Source organism: Apodemus sylvaticus, chromosome 3 (assembly GCF_947179515.1).
Source record: "Apodemus sylvaticus chromosome 3, mApoSyl1.1, whole genome shotgun sequence".
In the NCBI taxonomy this organism is placed as follows: Eukaryota; Metazoa; Chordata; class Mammalia; order Rodentia; family Muridae; genus Apodemus; species Apodemus sylvaticus.
The window spans coordinates 117,749,925-117,775,261 of NC_067474.1; the positions used below are offsets into that span (position 1 = coordinate 117,749,925).

Here is a 25,337-nt window from a genome sequence, read left to right on the forward strand (position 1 = left end):
GCTTCTTGAATTCTAGAGTGTTGATTAAAATAAACATGTGTTTTTGATCTAAGGCCTAGTATATAGTATATGTTTAGACAATACCACATGATTTATCCATTTCCATCTGGAATGTACATTTTTATCATTTAAGACTTCTTATCTGGCATCTTCGGATTGTGTCCCAATAATGACCTATTCAATTATTATCTCAGAAACGTTTAATCAGTGTCTCAAAATCTCAAGATAGTACTTGAAATGTCTTGATTTTTCCCCCTAACTGAACCAGGAGCGTCTCAAATTCATATGTGAATCCTCTTGTTTTATGCTTCCAACTAAGACTGTAAAACCTGACTGATGCCCGGTAAACGCTGATGGAAAGAGCAAATGACAGTGAAGAATTGCCCAAGCTTGAGCCCGAAGCATGGAGGAGCTCAGCTGCTTCCTTTGCTTTGTTCAGGCTTGCCTAAATCTCTGCTGACTCTCAGAATATGCGCACAGTGCTGAAATCCCTGGCTATCCTTGATGGCATGTGACGCTCAAGGCACGTGAAACCTGTGCTATCACTTCAGCACCAAGTAACAAAGTTACAAGAAATAGAAAAAAGCACAATGACTAAATACATGTAGTTTATCATAAGAAACAGTACCATTCCCTCAGCATCCACCACAGTGAGTGCCACAAAATGGGTACTTAATAACATTAAGTTGAACTTAATACCATTAAGTTGAACTGAGGAATCTGGATCAGTCTCTCCAATAGATTATTCTCCAAAACTTCATTTTCTTATCTGGAGAACAGGCACTTTAATTTTCTATCTCATAAGATTATGTATGATTAGAGTAAATAAGAAAGGGTGTGTTGGAGTAGTTGTGAGTACGCTAGAATACCCAGTTCAAATTCTAGCTCTGACTACCTTGTGACCTTGGGACAAATTAATCTCTCTATTTCTCAGTTGCTTCACTTGCTAATTAGAATGCAAAGTGCACATGCCTTATAAGCTACTTATATGGATTAAGTGACAACACAGGCAAAACATTGAGAAAACTGCAATTGGCCTTCTAGAGCATGCATCCCATGACCTCAGCATGCCTCACGTGGCCTAGTTAGTTGCAGACAGTCAGTATGGGAGAGCTAAGAATCCAGGACTTCTGGAATCAGTAGGGAACCAGAACAGAAAGCACCACAGAAGGTTCTGGTTGACTTCCCTTCCATGGTAATATTGTATGCCCCTCCCACTCCCCTTTATCTGCAGTTTCGTTTTTAAAGGTTTCAGTTATCCTTAGTCAACCTGGTCCAAAGTAATAAAGTGAAAATTCCACAGAGGGGGAGATTAATAAGCTTATAGTCACACGGCCTTTGAGCACCGTGATGACATTGTTACATCCTGATCCCTTCTCCCTGGGCTGAGTCTGCTCATTCTGCAGATCCATGCTTTATGATCTACCTTCCCATTAGTTCCTTAGTTGCCCTTTGGGTTGTGAGATTGGATACTGTGCTCTCACAATGCCTGTCTTCAAGTAATTGCAGCCTCACTTCAGAAACTTCTATTTTATTGTTCACTGTTGCTGATCTCTGACTGTGCCTAACAATTAAATAAAACTTCATCACAGGTATATGATCATAGGCACAAACAACACATGCAGGTTCCATTTGGGACTTCCGGCAGTTCTTGGAAAGTCCTGGGGTCTTGACATATGTCTCCTGAAGATCATGGGGGATGTTGTGAGTCCTGAAGGATAGCTTTCTTAGTTTAAAACACTTTCCCTCTCCTCCTACTAAAAAGAAAAGAAAAGAAAATCAAAATCTGATTATGTAGATATTGGCTCTGAGTTGAAGACAGGGTTCTCTGTGACATATATTAGAAAGAGGGAGAATGAGCTAGTAACAAACATGTCAGGATACTGAGTCTGGCCATTACCCTTGAAAACAAACTGCCAAGAATAGCAAATGGCTCTGATAAACCAGACCTCAATCATCTGAGCTTTTTCTTGCATAAAACCATGAGGATGTCACTTTGTGAGATAGCCTGACTACAGCCACACAGCTCACTGCAACTGTTTAAATCTAGCCATCAGGAGATGATACACACCTTTTTAGGCACAGGATTTTTTTCAGCACAGGCAGCTCAGCAGGGAGTAGAAATTGAAGCCAGCTCAGAGCTGCCCTTTGGAGAAAGGTAAAAATCCCCCTAGCAGAACACCACATGGGAAGGTGGGGGGATCGAGGAGATTCTGGCTCCTTCCGGAAAACTTACTGCCTGGACAGGGAAAGCTCCCTCACACATTCCCTGCTTCCCTTCTCCTCTCCACATGAGTAAGCAGAGATTAGCCTGCAGGAGGATGAAAATGAAAAGTTGCTAGGAGAACGTCGTCATAGAGGAAGGAAGGGGTCCTTCTTAGTGTCCCTTTCTACTCCCACATGCTCGAGACAGCATAACCCAGGGACAGGATGGGTTCCGCTCGCTTCTGATCATTGTGGGCTGGTTCTCGAGCTGTTCTCAGAAGCCAGGAGAATTTCAGGGAAGTGTTTCACTGGAGAGAAGAGAAACAAAGCAGGGACTGTCCCCTTGAAATAGAGAACAAGCCATAGAAGTCCCTGGATCGGAGCTTATTGTCTCATCCAGAGCTGTTGACAAGGACCAAGAGTAATAACATTCAGACGTCTGTGCGCATTTCTCATCCCTTTCTTCACGGTGTGTATGAAGTGAGCCGAGGCCACGGTGGCCATCTGACTCATTTAACCAGCAGAGGCAGCCACAACAGATTCCCCCAATTATACTCTGGTCTTCACATTTCCAGGGTCTGGAGCCTAACTAGCACACATGCCTGCCTCTGACAGCAAGAAAGGAATTGGTAATGACTATTTCTAGGTGAAGGCACTGTGCTGCTTCCTCTGGATCTGTGGTCTACTAACCACTATTTCTGCAGGTATTGTTCCTTGCAGATTGCAAAGACAGCTCAGGGAAGAGCCTGGGCTTGCTCAAGACAGCAGTTTAGCAAGCGATAGGTCAGAACTGTGATCTAGATCTTTCTTTCTTGAAAGCACATGATCTCTGCAGGTACAGGCACATACATACACATTTACACATAACTGAGACATAATAAAATAACATCTTTTCCTAAAGGAGGACAGTTAGCAACAAGTACTGCTTTGGTACTTCCAGCTCTAGAAATCTAGCACCACCTTCCAGAGTCCAAGGCACCTGAATTCGCAAGCATATACATACATATAGACATAATTTTAAAATGCTGAAAGCAAATTTTTTTCTTAAAAAAAGTCTGTGTTCCTTCTCCTGAGCCTGACCAGTGTCCCCACTGCTGCAGTAACCTCTGATCTGTTGTTCCTAGTCCAGCCCATGCCTCCTAAGTACTTGCACATTACTTAATAACTGTAATGAAGGAGGGTAAATGATGTTATAACCATGTTCTACTTTTTCACACATAAAAGTAAGAACAATGCTAAAAGCTGTTAGAGCTATGGTAATGTTTAAACAACTCTTTATATGTAAATCGTTTATAACTCTATCTGGAACCCAATATTATTCAACACTGTCTCTAATTATTGTTGTCTCTTATTATTGGGACTGAAAAAGATTGAGACACAGGAAGAGCTTTGTCAATAAGCGACCTTGAACTTGAGCCCTGAAGACTGAACAGAAAGTAATTGGATGGTTTTTGAGAAAGAAACCAATAATGACTATAACCCCAGTGAGGAGCAAGGTGGGAAAGGCTGGGGAGTCAGGAGGGTAGCCTACTTTCTGGTTGTGAACAATAAGTAAACATTATTATTAGTTTACTTGGGAGCTATGGAGAGGTTTTGAGGATGAGACTGGGATGAGATAGTTTGAATTGTAAACACAGAACTTCAGTGTGAGCCCTAAGGCAGAATGATTAAGAGGGCCTATGTGTTCCCAGGGCCTGAGCCTCTTCCACCATAATAGTTAGTCCAGCCCCTCCCACCTCTCCACCTCCCCCCCCCCCCACACACACACTGGGATTAAGAAGCAGGATCTGAAGCTAGCCTTCCTGTGCTTTAGTCCTTCTATTTCTTTCTTGCTCCGTGATTACAAATGAATGATTCAACATGTCTGGGTCTGATTTTCTCATCTGAACAATGGATCATCGTAAGATCAGAATTAGTCAATTGTATTTAAGGAGCTTAGGGTTTACTGCTAGAGTGCTAATTGATGGAATGTTTTTTTTCTCTGTCATTTTTACACAATTATGCTATTTATTTGTTTGTTTATTATTGTGTGTACTTGTGTGTGTGGGTGGGTGGGTGTGCATCTACTTGCACACTCACTTATAAAATTGAAATAGCTTGCAGAAAATCTTTTCTTTCATCTTGTGGAGACCTGAGATAGAACTTGGGTTGCAGGCTTGGCAGGAAGCACCTTTACTGGCGGAGACATCTCACCAGCCCCAAAGAGGGCTTTCTTGAGTTAGGGTGCATTCAGAAAAGGAAGTGTTTTCTCTCAGTAACAAAGAAGCTGCAGGACTTGGCAACTGTCCAGGTGTCACAGCTTTGGGGAACTTGAAGCAGTGTCTGTGGGGGTAGAATTAGTTTTAAAAGCTTGTGATGACAGCCCAGACTACTGTCTACAAACAGCCACGGACGAGCCTTTTTGTTCTCTTTGGGTATATAACTATTTCGTTAGGTGCTCAAGCCCACACCTCTGTATTTCCAATTCTCCATCTCAGGAACAGACACACCAGGAGAACCTAACATAGATAGACAGGCCAAGGAAATACTCACGGGAAGGAAAACATGGAACTCTGCACCGGAAGAGACTTTTCACACATTTCTAAGATCAAGTCTTCTAGGTATTCAGTGACTTACTGCCAAGCAAGTCTTCACTTCTGCATGCAGCTACTCAGTGTAGTCACCTTGACAGACAGCCACTCCTCCACATGTACCTGCTGCAGTTGTTACCAAACATATACACACAAATGTTTCTTGAGCTGGTTTGTTACTTTTTTGAAGGGTTCCTCAGAAGAATTTTGTCAACACAATAAGTCTCTGCTCCTGGCGATCTACTTTTCCATTTTCCTTTTATCTCTCTTAGAGAGTTTAGCTGTCTTCTCTCAAGGTCCCTGTTCTTTTTCTCCTGCCCCTATGACCGCCAGTCTTTCCAACTACCTTCTATATAGTCTTCCTAAAGCAAGCAATTCAAATTGCTGCTTCTGGAAAAGCTTTTTCCTTCTGCCTGCTGTGGGTAGCTGCTCTCAGTTCATCTTACATGAGATCAGGCATGCCCTCTCTTCTCCTATCACCCATTCATCCAATTCAACATGTATTGCTTAAAAAACTATCTTGTAGAAAAGAAGAAGTGATATTTTCACAAATTAGACCCAGATGCTGATCTCAAGTTTACACAAGAACCGCATAGACAGGGGCTACTTTAATTTCAGTTTCCCAGTGTAGATGCCACCCTTATGGACAAAATAGCTGTAAAGTTACAGCTATAGGCTACTGATTAAGTAAAGGGTACCAGGAAGCCCTGCTAAGTTGACACCTTAAGCCATTTTTTATCATGGGTACCAACTGTCCACCTAACCTGTCTCAAAGAGTAACCCAGCTTGGATGATGGTTCCTTGTGACAGGTCAGATGTTTAAAGTCGAGGCAAATGAAAGTCTCCAAGTGCCCGACATCTTGCTTCAATTTCAGTTCACAGCATTGTTCTAGAAATCAGTCGTGTGTGTGTGTGTGTGTGTGTGTGTGTGTGTGTGTAAGGCCAGAAGTGCAGAGCTTTGTGTTTGCATGCCTGGACAGTATGGACATTAACTTTAGTGTCACAAAAATGTTACTGTTCTCACCTACCACTCTACTTGGGCAGCCGATCATAAGGAAAGAGAAACCTGTGGGCTTCAACTTACAAAAGCCCACTTCCTTGATCTCAGAACCAAGATCTGAAAAACCCAAGAGAGATTTAGTTATCTTTAAAACGTTAAGTTGCCCAGGAACATCTTGATGGAGATTAGTGTGCCTGAGAGGTCCTCTTTATGTACATTTCTGAGATCAACAGGGTAGGGTTCAAAAGGTCTATACTCTTCTCTTCAGAATTTGGAAAACTGAATTCTAATCTGACTCAAAAAGTGATCTTTCAGACTCCTTCCTTTTCAAATCTGAACAAACATTCTTCTCAGCATATGTACCCTGAGTCTTGTGTTTCTGTCATTCAGAATGCCCCTGACACTGGGCAGAACCCACTAACATCAGACATTTCTCCCTTCTTCATTCGAGACAGGCTTGACAATGGCTCCCAGCTTGAATTCTCAGAGGCGGACAACTCATCACAGGGCAGTGTGTGCTTTTCAGACAAGTGTCAGGATAGCATCACCTGTAGCATCCACACCAGACAGCACAGACGATCACACACCTGATCACCACCTCCCTCCCTCTCTACCTCACCTCACTCTTTTTTTCTTTCTCTCTTTCTTTGTCTTGCTATGTAGAATAGACTACCCCAGAACTCTTGTTCCTTCTATCTCTGCAGTATGAAATTGCAGACATAGGCCCCATCCTCAACTCCGACCTATCTTGTGGTGAAGAGCTGCATCAGCAAGTTACTGACAGAACACAACTGTGGGAGCTTCCTGTGGCTTAATGAGCCAGCTCCTTAAGCAGTTCACCATGTTGTCTGCCCCCAGGTCTTGCCTTTTCTTCAGGCTTGCTTGAGTCCTGAAAGCACTTCCTTCCACATCTTCTTTCTCTGCAGGAGCCGCACTTCTTCTGTCCCCTTTCTGAGTGCCTTGATGGGTCACTTACTGCTGTGCTCCTCGGGTTTTTGGGTAGACTCTATCATAGATGAGGGAAAGCTCCAGTACTATAGTTATCTACTTCAGCACTTTGGTTTGCAAAATCCACTTAAATTATTTTCTACTCTTAATGTGTGTTGCCATTTCTTTCCAAAAGATCTATCATGAAATACAAGACTTAGGCAAAGATGCGTCAGTGTGGTATCATAGCAAATGATAAGTATGGTATCTGCTATTAGGGATTGTCTTGTTAACCTCCAAAAATCACAACAAGGTCAAGTTGAGATCCCACTTTTATAATCAATAAAACACTTCGGCAAAGAAGAATAGCAAGAAGACATTCAGCTAGTAGGTGACACAGCTAAGACATAAAGCCCAGCTTTTAGCTCCAACCCCTACATACTTGGTACTAATCTCCTCCTGGTGAGAGGTCATGTGCTCACTGGCACCTGTCATGAGGTGAAAGCTCCCTCGTGATCAAGCTTACATCTGTTGTGCAATCCTGGCTTTCTCTGAACAGCACTCAACAGTATCTGAACTACATCAAATCTGCTTTTAGATCCAGAGTCTAGAAATAAAGAAAACATAGAGGAGATATCGTTTGTTCTATTCTCTCCTTTTAGAGGAAGCACTGGGCCCATGATTGATGACTGAGTCCTCCCCCACTCCACTCTCTCCTCTCTCACTCTCTCCACGTTGAATCCCCATCATTAACTCATTAGAGGCTGAGGATTTGGGGAAGGCTATGGCATCAGAAGAGGGCAGGACCAAGTTTTAAGGACACTGCATATTTCAACCCACTTCTTATGAGGTACCCCTGATGTCTGACATCAGAAGGAGAGACTTAGATCTCAGATCTGCAGTGAAACCAGGGTGTGCCTTGCAGGGACACAGGGAGGCACCCATCCAATTCTAGACAGGTCCTGGAAAGTCCCATTTTGAATAATTTGCTCTGTCAACTTCCCTAACTCAGATGAAACTGTGACTTAAATGAAAGAGCACTGGGCTGGAACTCTGGAAACTGACATTTTGGTGCCAATACTAACCAGGTGTGTGACTCCGAGGTAAACTCTGTAGCCTCCCAGACTTAGTCACTTTTTATATGGGACTACTTTGAATCTTTGACTCTAGAGTAAACTTTTACAAAGCCTTCAAACTGATAATATGGCCCCTGACTCAGAAACTGTGGTGTGTGGGTGTCAGGATGGGTAATTCTTTGTCAGACAAGAACAGCTCATGGGTTAGTAACTGGGGCTTTTGGAGTTCAAGCCCAAGGGGTCTTCTCTACCCCAGACCTTGATAGTTTTCCATGCTCTCCCACCCTAACATTATGTCACACCAATTTTCCACAACACATTAGCTCCTTGGTATTCCCCCAATCCCAAGTGTAGCCAACACAACTGAATAGTAGATGTACATCATGCACTCACATGTGTTGGGGAAACAGCAGTACAAAGTCTGAACTCTTGAGAAGCTAGAGATTCTCAAACCATTACTCCTTACACCTTTCCCAAACCTTGGTCTCTGCATCTTTATTTCACCTTTAATTCCTTAATCTCTGTATTGTTCCAGAACTGAATGAGTTATTTCACATATACCAATTTAAATAGTTCCAGTCATAGAATTGTGACAGGGCTATATTTATTATTGTTATGACTGTATGTGTTTACCAGCCTCCATGTGCCTTGGGTCATGGAAGGTTGAACTAAACCTTGATCATTAGCACTTAATGAGTAGTTATTAAATAATTATTCAACAGGTATTCTTCTTCCTGTTCTTCTTCCTCCTTCTCCTGTTCCTTCCTCTTCTCTTCTTGGTTCTTGTGTAGAAAAAGATAAGGAATAGGAAGGGAAGCAGTCCACATGTAAATTTAATGAGCTGATCTTTCTTGAAGTGGAATCCTCAGGATTTGTATAGAAAGAGGAGAAAGTTTTGAATCTCACCACATATATTCTTTGTACATATTATGTTAAATAAGGACATTTTCATATAAGCAAAATTGTTGAATATACTATCCCCTCTCATTTTTTCCCATCCCTTTTCACTACTCCTTTCTGCTTCTCTAGATGAATTTACTTCTTCTACTTTCAAATTATATCACATGCATGATCTCCATGAGACATATACAATCTAGGAGCCATAGGTGAAAAGAAAATGCTATGTTTGTCATTCTGAGACAAGCTTAATTAACTTAATCTGATTATCTTCAGGTTCATCTATGTTCTGTAAAGGATATAACTTCACGTTTCTTTCTGGTGCATATTACCTAATTAGGTCCATATATACCTAATTTTCCTTATCACTCCTCTGTTGATGGTCACCTAGGCTGGTTCCATAGCTTAGCTGTTGTGAGTTATACTACAGCAAACATTGAGGTGCATGTGTTTCTGGGATATGTTGCTTGGAGTCCTTTCAGATAAATATCCATAATGTCATAAGACAGATCTATTCTTACAATTCTGAAGACTCTCTACACTTATTTCACTGGTGTGTGAACCAGCTTACACTTCCACCAGCAGTGTATATACAAAGCTTCCCCCCACCCACATCCTCATCTGCAGTGTTGTTTGTATTCTTCATGTCTGTCATTCTAAGGTGAGATGGAATCTTAATGTTGTTTCGATTTGCATATTTCTCATGGTTACTAAGGCTTCTTCATATATTTAAAGGTCATTTGTGTTTCACGTTTTGAGAATCATCTATTTTGCTAGCCCATTTAACTGGTCAGTTTTTTTTTTTTTTTTTTTTTTTTTTAGTTCCCTGTGTAGGCAAGATAGTAGCAAGATCTTCCATCAGTATAGTTAGCAAAAACTTTCTCCCATCCTGTCTCTTCATTGGTCTAACCAATTAACTGTTTCCATTTCCTTTGCTATTCAGAAGCTCTTTAATTTTATGAGGTGCCATTTGTCAGTTGTTGGCTGTATTTCCGGAGTGACTGGAATCCTGTTTAGAAAGTCCTTAACTATGTCAATTTCTTGACGCATTTTCTCTACTTTTTCCTCTAACAATTTTAGATCTTATATAACATATTATATATTACATCATATATTATGTTATATATGTGTATATATATGCATATATATATATATATATATATATATATATATATGTAATTCAAGATCTTATATTAACAAAGTCACTTGGAGTTGACTTTGAACACAGTAGAGAAAGGGGTCCAGGCTTGTTCTTCTACATATGAATACCCAATTTTGACAAAACCTTTTGCTGAAGAGCCTCTTTTCTCCAACGTATACTTCCAACCTCTTTGCCAAAACTCAGGTGGATGTAGTTGTGCGGGTTTACCTCTAAACTTTCCATTTGAGTTCCTTGGTCTAGACTCCTGTTTCTGAGCCAGTGCCATGCTGGTTTTATTACTATGGCTCTATAGTAAAACTTAAATTCAGGAATTTACGTATGGAATGATACTTCCCCCATTGTTCCTTTTGCTTAAAATTGCTTTGGATTGTCTCTGTCTTTTGTGCTTCATGTTAATTTTAAGATTGTATTTTCTACACGATTGTACTTTAGCATGGGAGGAATCCTGTTGAGACTTAATGAGTAAGTATTACATTGAGCCTGTCCATTTCTTTTGGTAGAATGAACATTTTCTTCTGATCCATGAGCACATTGATTCTTCTAATCCATGAGCACGAGAAGACTTGCCGTTGTGTACTCTCTTCTTCAATTGACTTTTTCAATATTTTAATTTTTCATTGTTCAGGCGAGTCACATGGTTGGTCATGCTTGTTAAAAGGATGGGTGGGATGGTTGGTTGGTTTAGGAAATTGTGAATGGGACTGCTTTCCAGATTTCTTTCTTGACATGTTGATTGTTGGAATACAGGAAGGTTACTGATTTTTGCATGTCAATTTTGAATCCTGCTATTGTTCTGAAAGTGTTTATCAAAACAACGTTTTTTTCTGATGAATATTTATATTTTTTTATAGAATGACAGCAATAAATGGGGTTATTTGACCTGTTCATTTCCTATTCATGTCTCTTCTATTTGAGATCAGGGGAGGCTTTCACCCAGGTGGTTAGGCCTCTTTTAGAACTCTGAGTAACACATGGTTTTGATGCTTCTGTGTCAGAGAAAGAGACTCCTTCACTCACCCTCTTGTTTAGTAACTTGTTTGTCCCCAGTGAGCACTCACTGCAACATGATTCAAGCATTGTGTTGTTTAATCCAGGTGCAGATAAAATGTCTTCCATGGTGCAGCTCACAGTCTGGGGAGCACATGCAAATTGGTATGTAATGAAATGGGATAAGAATTTGCCAAAAACATGAATAAAGACCCATGGAAGCCCAAATGTCGCTGTAAGTCATATTATCATCTAGGATGAATAATGCTCTGTACTAAGCTGTACTAGAGAATTTGTAAATTGAGTTTTATTGCATTTAAGAAATTAGTATTTCCACTGCTGGGCAATATATTTCTATAGATGAAGTTTTCAGTCACTTCAACCCAAGCCAGCATATTCAGTCACTGACCATCTGTCACGAACAAAAGGATTAGAAGAACATTGCAGGTTTTTTTGTTTTTGTTTTTGTTTTTGTTTTTAACCAGGGCTCTTAGAAGAAGAAAGACAGAGGAGATGCACTCTGCTATTAGGATAATAAAGGCACAGGAGATATAAACTGAGCCGTACCTTACACAATGGGTAAGATCTCACAAAGTGAAAATTTAAAAAGCACATCATGCTAAAACACACAAACATGCAGAAACTACAAGAGGAAGGGTTGTTGTTGGACTATCTGGAAGGCAGGAAAGGGAAAGCCATGAAAGACTGGCATGGTTGGAGACAGGGCAGGGTGGAAAAGCACCAGAGGACTTTCTACACCTACTACAAAGGTCGGGGTTTTCCTTTGTGAGCAGCGAGCCACTTGCATTTGTTTTTCAGGCACTTGTGCCATTGGAAATGTGCTTCTCTTGGGGGTGGTTAAGACAACGTTGACTACCGTGACTAGAAACAGAACCGGATGGAATGGAAGACATGGCAAAGTTCGATTCCCATTCATTACTCAATTAACCGTATGATCCTAACAGTTTCTGAGCTGTATTTGCTTCTTACAAGCAAGGTGAAACCTAAAAGCAATTGCAGAAGAAACCACGGCTGTTGATTGTTGCCCCCTTCGTTATCACAATGGGAGGCCATTAATTTGCAATGCTTAAGCCTCAGAAATAACACTAGGCATCCTGAAAAGTTAAATGTCCATACCTGGGGCTGTAGCAGGATTAATGTAATGTTTTCCTGCATACATGAAGCACCTGGGTTCAATCCTCACCATGCATGGTGACACATGCCTGTAATTCCAGCACTCAGGGGTGGAGGTAGGTCTCTCTCTCTCTCTCTCTCTCTCTCTCTCTCTCTCTCTCACACACACACACACACACACACACACCACAATTTTAGGTCACATGACTCACCAATCCTACACTAAAATAGCCATATGAGGCAATTTAAGGGATGATATGTCTACAAAAATCTTAAACAGAAATATCAGCACCATTACCTTTTAAGAATCTCAAATCACAATCTTTCTGTCTAGTGGTCAGAAACTATACAAAAGGTGTTAGAACAGTACCACCTTTCCAGATATGCAAATCAGTGTACAAACAGTGCCACATCCTTTAGCAATAAAAAACAACCCAGAAATATGTGCTACACAGACAACATGAAAGATTCTAAAATAATGTGGTATCAAGAAAAAGAAGGTCAGCTATGGGGGTGTACGTATTGTATAGTTGTCCTCATTTGAAATACTCTAAAAAGGCAATGCTATGAAGACAAACGACAATTTGCCTGAGGCTAAGGTAGAGTGTAATATACATTTATTACACACGAGTAAATGTGTATGGGAGATAATATTAGGGTAAGAATTGATCAACATAATAAAACTGCTTTTTACAAAAAAAAAACCCATGATTTGCATATCTGGAAAGGTAACATCATTGATGCATAAAATCTACCTTAATGTTACTGTTTAAAACACCACAAGCAGATTGGGGAAACAAGTGCTACTCTGCTTCCCACTTTATAGAGGAAGATATTGGTTTCCCAGACATTTTCACTGTAAGAGGTAGGACTCAAACTCCTTCTGCATATTCCTGAGCCCACACCTCTGGCCACTGTTCAGACCGCATCCTCCCTACAAGACAATAGGGTGATGAAAGTTAATGTAAGTATGGGGTGCATATGGGGCCAAGAAACAAGTAAGAGTGGGGTCCAGGCATGCCCAAACCCAGGATATCTCATCCTGAGATCATCAGTAGGATAGGTCCCCCACCCCTACCCCAAGTAAGCATGTCCTGGTACTCACAGTCTTGTGCGACAACCTTTACCCACACACAGCACCCCAGTACTCTGGCCCTGGCCAATGATGTACACTCACCCTACAAGTCCCTACCCACTTCCCAAAGGTTTAAATAGCTTATGTCCCCACCATTAAATGAGCTGTCTCACCGAAGCTGCCTCTTGAGAGAGAGTTCTTACCTCACCACAGCTGGCCGACCTCTCCCTGCGTCCCCTCCCTGGATCCACAGGTTGTGATCCCAAGCAAATCACACCTCTCATTATCAGTGGGGAAGCAGAGCCTGGATGACAGGTGCCTATTCATTTTATGTGAGATGGAAAGAACGTGTGGTTAGGTATCAAAAGCTCATAGTTTATTCAGAGTTGCATAGCAGTTGGCTAAATGGAATGGAAAGATATGAAAGAAAATGATGTCCTTGGCTATGCAGAGGTCCAGGCTTGACCAGGACCCTCAGCAGATGAGGAGAGAGATGAGGAGAAGTAGAATATGAAGGCAATAAAGGCCAAAGTTTTGCTGCCTTTTCAGTACTTGGAAGAAACGTGGAGTTTTGCTAACAGAAGACAAAGAGCAGGAGTCTTTTGCCTTCAGCAAACAGCTGACCCTCTTTCCCATCATAAACTTTGTAATTCAGGATGTCAAACCAAATCCAACAAGCCAGCCCCGCCAGCAGGTTAAATAAATAAATGTTAAATAAATAAGGGTGGTTTGTCTTCCCTTGGCCACGAGCCCCCGCAGAAGACGCCACGTGCTTCTGGTAACTGAAGTCTATTAGTCAATGTTTCTTCCTGTGTAAATACAGGGGGGAAGGGCCTATTTGGGGTCATAGCTGAAGTCGTAAGAAATTATAACTTTCTGTATGTTTTGATTCACATTTTCCCATCACAGTGCATATTGTAATTAATAGTTATGAATCACAGGTAAGGGAACACAGCTAGCGTTTCATCCTCAATTATGAAATGTAGTTCAAATTCAGAAGGAAGAAACATAGCCCGTAGCCTTGGCAGATGCCAGCCAGGGTGAGTTAATGGGGTTTTTCCTGTATTGCCTCCTATGACTGATACAGTGTGGCCCTGATGTGCGTGCCGTACTGTGAGACTTTATTATTAATAATGCACATGTCCCGAGACAAATATATAGCCTGACAAACAGTGATGTTAGCCCTATGACTGAATTTGTTTTGCATCATTTCCCTACACCAAGAATTGGTGCTTTCCACTGCATTGGTGAAAAAAAATATGAGGATTTGCCTCATAAACATGAGACAAGCTGACATCACACTCAGGACTCCTTGTCCTAGAGAGCTTGGTAACAAGAAAATGAGGCTAGGAGTTCCTTATGAAGGATAATATTAAGTCTGAAAATGCATGGGACTTAACCCACCTGGTAAAGACAATTCTGTACACTCTCTGGTTTTGATGACATTTAGTCTTTGAGTCACTGTCCACAAAGAGACAGGAAAAGCTATTGTGTGACTTCCATGGTAACTGAATGTTCAAGTTTCAAGTAGCTCACAGAAATCCCCAACATAGCCAACCTAATACTGCCAGCTTTGTTAGCTGCTGCTAAGAACTCATCCAGTCACAAAGTCATTCAAAGGCCCCTTCTTAGGTACTGATAACGTGTGACAGGACCCCAAGCATTGGAAGCAATACCAAATTAGTCTCAGTCCTCAAAGAGATTACAGCTAACACACGTGGGGATGGCACCATATGTGACAATTTATCTTTAAATGGCAATAAAAGTGGTAAAAGGTGCTTTCCCTCCCCAGTGAAGACTTTTAGAGCTGTCCCACCTCCTCCCCGGGCACAGGGAATTCACATCAACAGTTTGATAGAAGTTACGGAAGTGATAATAGAGAGGCCATAGGCTTTCATGTCAGGGTCCCCCATCACCATGCATCATCTGGATCATAAAATCCCTGAGGATGGTGTCTGCCTAAACACTGCATATCTTTGAGGCCAGCACAATGTCTAGTCGAATAAGCATGTTATAAATATTTATGAACACATAAATTAACGGCATAACCCTAGCAGAACTCGTCTATGGAGCCTACATTGCTTCTCCTGGAATAGCAGTAGTCAATTCTTCTTCTTGGAAGTTGAAAGACAACTTCCAGCACTGACTGAGGATGAACAGGACAGCTTTCTTGCGTGTGTACCTAAGTTCTGGCTCATCCGTTTAGTAACTCTGTCTTTTCATCAAATGACTCATTTCTTCCTCAGTTTCTCAAACTATAAAATGATGATAATAATACTCTCTACCTTTTAGATTTGTTAAGAGGATTAAATTAATATAGTTCTTAGGTGGGTACATGGTAAGTTCTATGAACATACTTGTTAAATACAGATAAGAATATTGGTTTGCCAGAAATATAAATGCATGTTAATGTCAGAACAGGTCTAACATAGCCAGGGATATAAAGTGTGAACAATTGTCAAAGATTTCTATGCTCACCCCCTTTGCTTAACACTTTCTGGCCTGAATAAGCACACAATGGGATACTGAATTGGGTGCTATCAGGTCTCTGAGGAGCAAGGGCACTTTGTGAGCTAGGAATGCAGAGAGGGAGTCATCAAGAACAAACTGAACCTGGTCTCAGGATAACACAGCAGGGACAAGCCCTTTGTGGAGGAACATCTCTACAAGCTGATGGGAGGGAACAAGAATCAGGTCATGAGATACTGTCATCCCTAGAACTGGGGCCTTGTTTCCTGAAGAGGACTTTGTCATGCTCCAGCATGAAGGAGATGCCTAGAGCCTTGAGGATGGCACAGAGGAGAAAACAGGCAGTGTGTTGGAGTGGAATAAGCTCTCTGGTAGAGAAGAAGTTGATAGCATAAGGGCCCGGGCACATCCTTAGCATCTTTAGGCCACCATAAGCAGGTTGGAGTATATTAAAGCAAATCAGGGGAAAATTCTTTGTTTAGCTCTGTACCCCATTTTTAATAGGGTCATTTGGCTCTCTGGATTCTAACTTCTTGAGTTCTTTGTATATATTGGATATTAGCCCTCTGTTGGATGTAGGGTTGGTGAAGATAGATCTTTTCCCAATTTGTTGGTTGCCAGTTTTGTCCTTTTGACAGTGTCCTTTGTCTTACAGAAACTTTATAATTTTATGAGGTCCCATTTGTCAATTCTTGATCTTAGAGCATAAGCTATTGGTGTTCTGTTCAGGAACTTTTCCCCTGTGCCCCAGAAGCTCTGAATACTCAAGACACAATTCACATATCAATCATTCCCAAGAAGAAGGAAGGAGAGGGCCCTGGTCCTAGAAAGGCTTGATGCAGCATTGTAGGGTATTACCAGGACAGAGAAGTAGAAGGAGGTTGATTGGAGAACAGGTGGAGGGAAGAGGGCTTATGGGACTTATGGGGAGGGGGGAACCAGGAAAGGGAAAATCATTTGGAATGTGAACAAAGAATATATAAATAAAATAAATAAATAAATAAATAAATAAAGCAAATCAGGAGATAACACAGGGGAAATTGAAGCAACAGAAGAAAAAGTTACAAATTCTGTTACAGTTCTCTCATACTCTATTGGGGGGAATGAAAAGTAAGAGAAACATTGGAACAATGGGTCTTCCAGGAAGAGTTGAGAGTTCATTTGAGTTCTTAAATAAGGAAGATGAGGTAAATTGGAGCCCAAATGCAAGTGATTTGCTATGCGAACAGCAAATCATACTTCATTGGACTTATGTAATTGATGCCATTGGAAGGTGTGGGTTGACTTCAATGCCAGGAGTAATGATGAGGTACACTACCATCCCTGCCTTTAGTGTATGTTCACAGATCTGCTTTGTGGGCTTAGGCACAGGGAACCTTCCACACAGTATACTCCATGCCCTCCACTTTCCCCCAACCCCCTACCCAACCTGCTACTCAGAGGTGGGGAAACTATAACATTCATGAAAGAAATATGCAGTCAGCTACAGAACCATCCATAGGGTGTTAACAATGGACTGGCTGCTTTTGAGTTTCACACCTACAGGAGATGTAAGCTAGACAATATCTAGTCAACCTTTCCTGTCTTCTCTCAGTGGCAGGGGTCCTTTCTCAATCTGGTATTTATTACCCTCATTCTGCAATGCCAAGATATCCTGGATATGGAAGGATGCAAAATCTCTCCTTGGTCCAGAATGCTTTCTTGTGACAGTAACGATGGCTAACATTTCATGACCATGTGCTTCTGTGAGTGTCTGAGTTGAGTTTTACCTGAGCAGCATCTCTACTAACTTTCAAACAACTAGTAATCTTAGTTTTCTCGGAATCTCCTTTTCATAGATTAAAAAAAAATACTAAGTTTTAAAGAGGTTAAATATTTTTCTACAGATAGAAAGCTATACAGGTAAAAGGAGAGAGTAGAAACCAGACTCTGGGAGCTCTTTCACCAGGAAGAATCTTTGCCAGCTTGATCTGTTTCACATTTCTTCAAGTTATATATTGTCACCATCCTATGACACTTACTTAGAAAAACTATGATTTTCATTTCCAGCTATCTTAAAATTGGGTTCTATGTCCCCATGTTCTTAAAATAAGGGATTAATTCATTGGAGGTGGTTGGAGAATTAATGGATTTTATTCATATTTCCTTCTTTTGAGAGCCTGGTGAAGTGAAAATCTTGTAGTTTGTTAGTTTTATGCAAGCCTGGTGACCTGTGTTGGGAAAATTTCCCCCTCAAGTCAAATGTGCTGACACACGTGACATAGCCCGTGCTGAGCAACATGTGCTCTGGGGACAAGCCACAGCCTGATCTTTTCCCACCATGTAATTTCAAATTGAAATTTGACCTTTACAACAAATTCCTGATATTGAGGTCAAGAGGAATATTCAGACTTGCTATCTAGGCATCTTAGCCATCAAGTTTACCTGTGGCTATCCTAATGATAAGTCTTTGGCAACAAGCCACAGTTGTGTGGTTGTGGCCTGTAAGTTAGGGTGTCTGTGAATGAAGGCTCACATGGAAGATCTCCATTTCCACACCTAATCAGAGCCAAATGGTCCTCACTGGGATTAAGCATGAGGTTTGAGTTACTTCTGTGCAAGGACTGGAGAATCTGCACTTTAAAAATGATACCATGGGATTCTTGTGTAAACTAGTGTTTAAGAACTACTGCATAAATGTCTTTCAATCATGGAACTCCTTCCCTGTCCTGCCCATATGAAGGTGGTGGCAACTGTTACTGAGATGAAAAGGTAAAGCATTCCAGGACTCTGGATCACTAGGGTCGGACTAATTTAAAAACTTGTCTCATGTACCATGCACCCTTTTCTCAGTTTTGTGAGTCCTGGTTGCTCAGAAACTCATCTCACCTTTTCCTTCCTCTGTTCTATAGACACATTCGTACCTTAAACCATCTAAAGCTCTCTGACTCTGCCTTTGGAAAAGGAACATAAACATTTCTATTGCCTTTCTGTCCCATAATAACTTTGATGAAGCTGGAGTATGTTCCAAATGGCTGTAGGCACTGATGTTTGCAGGAGGCCACCCCCATTCTACCCCCTACTGAGGATAAGCGGAAAACAAACCCAGATAGAGCATTTTGGTGACCCAGCTGCCCAGACCTGCCATAACAACCTATTTGAGGGATGACGTGGTAATTTGGTCTGTGGCATTTGGCTTAGTGGTTCCTGTTGTGACATACAATGATTCAGGTCTTCTCGTCTACACAACAAAGCTTCACAAAATTATCCTTCTGGAATCCTTGAGGTCAGGTGAGGAAGCAGGGAAAAGCGCATTGGAACTCTAAACAAATCCACTGTGTTTTCACTCTGCCTGCTGAGACAGACATGCAGCAGCAGCAGCAGCAGCAGCAGCAGGAACAGCTTGCTCTGTAACTCTTGGAAGAACACCTGGAAGGACAGAAAGACAGATGGAGGTCTGAAGTCTCCCTCGGGATCCACTTCCTGCTGCAAACACTAACCATAAGACTAGCTCACTGGGATCTTTCTTACCTTAACTTCTTTTTTATTCTTTTCCTTCATTGCCATCTTAAAAGTCTTTGGATTTAATATTTGCTGAGTACTATTACATACATTGTTTATAGTATATCAAGTTGATGGAGAACATCTTTGGCCCAAACCATTTACCATCACTGAACCATGGTTCAGTGGTTCATGGTTCTGGCCTATGCCATGGGGATTTAAATAATGGGGATTTAAGGCTCTATAAGTAACTTAATAAAACCATAGTGCTATTTCTTTTCATTTCAAACATGAAAGAAACCAAAGAAAGTAGAATTTGACAAAATACTCTTAGTATAAAAAATCTGAACCAAGAAACCATCTAATTCTCCAGCGTGCCTATTTCTAGTCAACTACTTAAAAATTCTGAACTATCCTTTCAAATTTTCTATCAACTTCAAAAAGTGTGTGGTTCAGTGACAGCTCCACCCAAGGGAGTCAATGTTTACATCTTATAGAAGAGAGGTGAACTAATTTTTTAAAGAAGGGTAGATCAGTAGGAGTTGGGAAATAGGCATTTCTAGAGTCAACTTCTGATGTTTATTCCTAGACAAGTGTGTGTGCTGATCCACTAGACACCACCTTCTGGGTAACTCTCCTGACAGTGGCCACCAAGCCTAATTTGTTTAGGCCCAAAGTTAACTTTGTATTTGTTTTTATCAGTTTCCTCCATCCTCACAGCCCATATTAGCCAGATAATTTTGTTAAAAGTATTCATTAAAGCACTTCTGCCAGTTTTCTCTTCAACATTCATACTTTGAAAAATACATACATAAAAATAAATTTTAAGTTTTTCTTTTGGAAGCTATGTTTTCTGCATAGTTTCTTTGTGTTTGGACTATATTTTTATAAACTCAGAATGATCAGACAGATGAAGAGGAAAAAACAAAATAAAACACATAGTAAAGGGAAAAAAAATCAAAGAGCAGAGAACCTGGCAAGAGATTGGGGAGAAACTAAGGAATAAATCCAAAAGGAATTTCTAGGGGAACCCCCTGAAGGACAGAGGACAAAGGTGCTGTGCAGGGTGTGCTTGGTGACTCAGGCCTTGGCTCTGCTCCTGGGTGACTCACTTGCTGGAAAACATCACTGAGTCCGAGAACTCTTCACAGGCCTCAAGCTTTCTTGGAATCATTTGCAACTTCATTTTGTGTGCATATTTTCTTCTCAGTTCTTTAAAGTGGAAATACCTGTGGCTTATTCAAAATATTTGTCCCTGATGCTCGAGTTTATCTGTATCGTTTAGACACTTGAGAGTTAAAATTAAATGGTGGACTTTAGAATATGGAAAAATATTTGAGAAAATAGGATCGGTTTCTTGCCAGAAGCTTGCCAGTCTCCTGAAGAACTAAATGGACGGAAGGTCCCCCATAGGCTCTACCCAAGCTCATGCAGATTGTAGAGTAGATGAGTGATTTTCTTTTGCCTCTTTAGTCATGTCCTACAATAAGAAATACACTTCACACTGTGACTCAGTTCCCATGTCCACGTGCTCTGTGAAACAGTGCTTGGCTTTGGTATACATGTCCATCTGGTATTTCTATTTTGTTCTCTTCCATTATCCCCTGGGTTGTTTTAAATAGCTATAGATCTGACAGCTCACTACTGGACCTTAGTATACTTCCCAGTGTGTGTCTTGTCCCAAGTCCCTTCCAAACAGATATGCCAGTAAAGCATGGTAGAGCCAATTTTGAGGAACCTTTCTCTCATACTCCCTCCTTTCTAATAAAATACTTGCAATTCCTCATACACCAAACTGTCTTTCACTTTCCTGCATGTTATTTTTCTCTGCCCAGAGCACATCAGTATGTTCCCACCCCACTTCCTCTTTCTTCCCTAATTCTAGCTGCTTAAGATTCTACTCAGAGGCCAACATCCCCTCCTCTGGGGCGGGCACTGCAAGTGTTTGGGGCACTCTCCTCGGCATCATGGAGTTACCTCTGTCTGCCTTATGCTATGATTCAATAATGCATTCTTATGTTTTCTAGCCTGCTAGATTTCTTGAAGGTAAATCTATGCTTTATTTTATGAACTAGTCTAATGCTAGTTCATTGTTATCAGTACGAACTACTCTAATGTTTAATGTAAGTCTGATTAACAGATTTTGGATAAAAAAGACTGTTCAGTTGGTGAGGACTTGGTATGCAGCAGGCTGAGTTCTTGATCCACTGCAGTCCATTTAGGACAAACAACAGAGCATGCTTCCATTCAGAATGATCGCAGTGTAGTTGGCAGGCTAGCCTTCATTAGAATCTGCTGTTGCTATGGTTAACAGGAGGTAGTACAGCCAAGTAGTGAAATCCTCAGACTTTGGAATATACATAATTGGATTAGAATTCTGTTTTACCAGTTGCTAATTCTGTGACCTTATGCAAGACACTGTATAAAACTCAAGATTTCTCGTTAGGATACCAACCTTCCCTTGCAGTTTTTAGGACTATATGAATATTGTTAAATGACCACGTGTATTCCATAAGGAAAAGATTCCTTGTGGTTTTGATTTATTTCCATAAAAGAAAAGCAGCTGGCACATGTATGTCCAATCAATGAATATTTTGTTTTGACTAGGTCTTATTCATGGCAGGTTTTTTTTTTTTTTTGTCATGTGAACATTTTTCTCATCAACTCTTATGTAGGACTATTTGATATAAACATGAGGTGCATAAAATTCCCTTGCAATTTATGGGAACAGAAGCGAGGCTTCTCCATGCATGATAACTCTTGAAACTAGCAAACCAGATGTAGGTAGAAGCATTTGTCTTCCTCAAGGGGGCTTTCTGATCTGTTGAACTTTCAGGGTTAAATTCTGTCATTTTAGACAGACTCTGTTTATATATATATATATATATATATATCCACTAGCACATCTTTGTGTGCTATGTATTAAACAGATACAAAGTTTGGGCCAACATCTTAGAGAAAATTATTGGATTTAATGTTGTTTCTAGGTCTTGTATAAGATCAATTGTTACCTAGCATCTTTGATACTTTTCACAATTTTGTTCGTGGATGTTTATATTACAGGGTTTCATTCTGGGACCTTCCCATTTCCAGCAGTTGTTTTGTCTCAGATAACCTGGGGCTCATTAACAAAGGTATTGTTCAGAGCCTTTTCAATTTTACCAGAATACACATATCTCTCCATATTATTTTCCTACCTGAGCTAAAAAAAGGAATTTGCATTCAATTTGTACTTTATGAACTTCACTGGTGAACTAGGGAACATATTCTGTTGGCACCAAGACTGAGGTGAAATCTGAGATACCATCCCAGGTTCTGCTCAGAATGGGTCATCTGCAGACTGGCAGACCACATCCACAGTCTGTGAAGTAGAAGGCACTGGGGTTCTGGGAGCCACTGCTGAGGAAGTTAAAAAAAGCAGTAAATATATATTTTTTGCCAAGTGAAAAATAAAAAACCAAATATATGTTGACAACACTTGCTATACAACATAAACTTAGACATAGAGGACAATGACTTTCTCTCTAATGTTCTTCCTTCTTTGGCCTCCTATCACCCTAGGAGATTTTCAAGGATTCTAGTTCGTTTTCAAGATCGACAAGCTAACTCTATAAAAAGTAGAGTGAACAGCAAGAGTTGGTGGGTCCCTTGAGTGAATTAATAATTGTCTGTAGAATTCATTCTCATTTCCCCCAAGTTTTCCTGAAAGAGACACTGACCACCAAAGTGAAAATGGCGACTCAGTTCTGGGGATGTGCTTAGCAGGCAGCGTGCATTCCTGCATGGAGCTGACTGGAATCCCTTCTGCTTACCCACCAAGGAACTTAAAACTGTGTTGGGAGGGAAAAGGGAGTGTGACACCATCTCTCTTCTCAGAGACATACTAGTAAGAGCCCTTTTCCAGCTTCTCATTTTACCTGCTGGGAGAGAGATTTGGGGTGGCTGTGTTGGTGATCACATAACTAAAGATAGATTCTTGGCTGGATTCGCCTGACTGCTGGTTCAAATGCTTCTCAGTCCCAGCCACTCTCTTATTTATGCATTTAGCTAGCATTTATAGGTAGCAACACTATGAGTACCTGTGATTCTAAAGATAAATCAGTTGTATTCAAGGTCTATATGCTGCCTGTCGGCTACTTATGATCTCCCAGAGGATCTGAGTTGCTTTAGGATTTTGATTCCACACCAGCAAAGGCTTTCTACCCTGACTGGGTTAGAGAGCCACTAATGTCTAAGGACAGTCTATTTCCAGAAGTGAAATGTACGTCACACAGATGACCTACCTTCTAGTTCTTTTAACTCTTCTGCTGGAGGTCTTGTTAATGAATGCTAATTATCAATGATTATTGATCTGAATACTAGGCTATGAACTGTCAAGAGGCTTCATTTTCTCCCTGTTAAAATAAATAGAGAAGAGTGATAAAGTCATGGGTGTGTGCACATGTGTATACGTGGGGTGTGGCTGTCCAAGATACCCAAGGAAAAGTACATGTTTGCATATCCATAGACTACAGTAAAAGCTAGAGATATATCCAGATGTTGCCCAGCTGTGAAATTCACAAGACTACCCATAAGAGATGGGCAGAGGTTTAGTAATTTAAGGACACACTTTTCTGAGTATGTTAAGAACTCCACTCTTTTGATGTACCTTATTCCTGTAGGAGGTTAAGGCGATGGTCAACTGAGTCATAGGTTATAATCTTCAAGCCACTTACACACTTCTGCTTTTGTCATTCCTGTTCTATTTGATCCCAAGGTTTACAAAGATGAGTGATATTGTTTCTCTGCTCTAGAGGAAGAAGCTGAGGCCCAGAGAGGCGTAGACTCTTGCTAAGACCCTCAATACTGTGAGACTGGGCCAACTTACAGTCTATCTCTAGTCTTCTAGCTAGGAGGAAAGTGGTTATTGTTTGTTTGTTTGTTTGTAACTTTTTCTTGATTCTTTGTGACTTTCCCATCATCCACCTCAGTCTTACTAATCTTCCCATCCCTTTGTATCTGCCCTCTACCCTCGTAACCTCCCCCATAAAAGAAAAAAAAATTCTGTGGACACTGCAGTGTATCACACAGTATACTCTTTTGTCCAAACAACTACACAAATGTTCATTGCAATGAGTCATTGGCATTGGTCTGGTTCGAGGCCTCTGGCTTCTGCTACACCATCAGTACTATATCCTTACTGGGGCTCTTCTTGGATATCCTGTTTTTGCCCTGTGTCTCAGAGGTCCTACAGCTTTGGATCTGCAGATATGGCCCCTCTACTTGCTCCAACCATTCATAAGTGAGGTGGATGTTGGGGTGGGCCAACTCAGAGCCCTAAATCTGGGCCTGGGTTGAAGCTAAGCTGATCAGCCCACCAGCTTTCTTGTGCCTGAGCCACTAAGGCCAACTCTCCTGCTTAGCCCTGGCAAGGGGTGGGGCCAGCTGTCTGGCTCTCACACCCTCAGGTCCAGCATACCTACCTGCTGCAGGTGGCTGGTGGTGGGGCCTTTCTCCTAAGTGCCACCACAAGGCATATGAGGGGCAGGGGCAGCTTTCCAGAGTACTATTGGACTCTGGTTTTTATTTTAATTTAAAAAGTGCCTAACCTTAATTATTTTAGAAATGTTAAAGACAGGTGGTTTTTCTTTTTCTCCTTTTCTTTCTCTTTTTTGCTCTCTTCATTACTTTATTTCCTTCCTTATTTTCTTCATGCCTTTATTACCATTTATTCCTCTTCCCCTTTCTCCTTCCTTCCCTTCTTTTCTTCCTCCCTTTCTTTTTCCTGTGGTTCTAGGGAATCAACTTTGAGCCTCTGCACACTAGGCAAACCATTGAGCTACATCCTCAGCCTAAGAGGAACACATTTTCTTACAACCACATAAATTTGGTATAATAAAATAATAACAATGACATGAAAGCACTTCATGTCATAATTAAACCATAAATCTGCCCTCTAGCTTTTCTTCCTCATGCTATGATTCAACTCTTTTCCAAAAATGGAAGGTTTGGGAGTTCCATCTATTTGAGTTGAGAGGATCCTTTCCCTGCATGATTGCTGCTGGCCTTCTGTTTGCGATTGGCATGATGTGTGAAACATGGTCGCTGGACTTTTAAATGAGAAAACCTTCTGCACCTTGGAGCTTACTGCTCAGCCAACCCTTTGTCAAGACAGCAGTCATTATCCCATAATCCAGAGTTTTGCATTTCCCAATTGCACTATGGTAGAAAGAGTGAGATTAATGGCTTTCAAGTTGCAGAACACAGCCCACATTGGATTCTGGAAAGCTTAAGAAAGACCAGAAAGCTGAATCATTGAATTTAGACAGAGTAGATGTTGGAAATGCATAGCAAATCCACAACCAGCATGTTACCC

General features: G+C 41.0%; 1 long non-coding RNA gene across 1 annotated transcript in view; it reads right to left on the reverse strand.

Moving 5' to 3' along the window:
• Positions 1-17,653: 17,653 nt before the first annotated feature.
• LOC127681002 (uncharacterized) overlaps positions 17,654-25,337 on the reverse strand; it is a 36,023-nt gene continuing 28,339 nt past the window's right edge. The window contains exons 2-4 of the long non-coding RNA XR_007977051.1: positions 23,266-23,376; positions 22,180-22,381; positions 17,654-18,910 (exon numbers count right to left, since the gene is read on the reverse strand). This is a non-coding gene — a long non-coding RNA (uncharacterized LOC127681002). The remainder of the gene's footprint in view (positions 18,911-22,179; positions 22,382-23,265; positions 23,377-25,337) is intronic.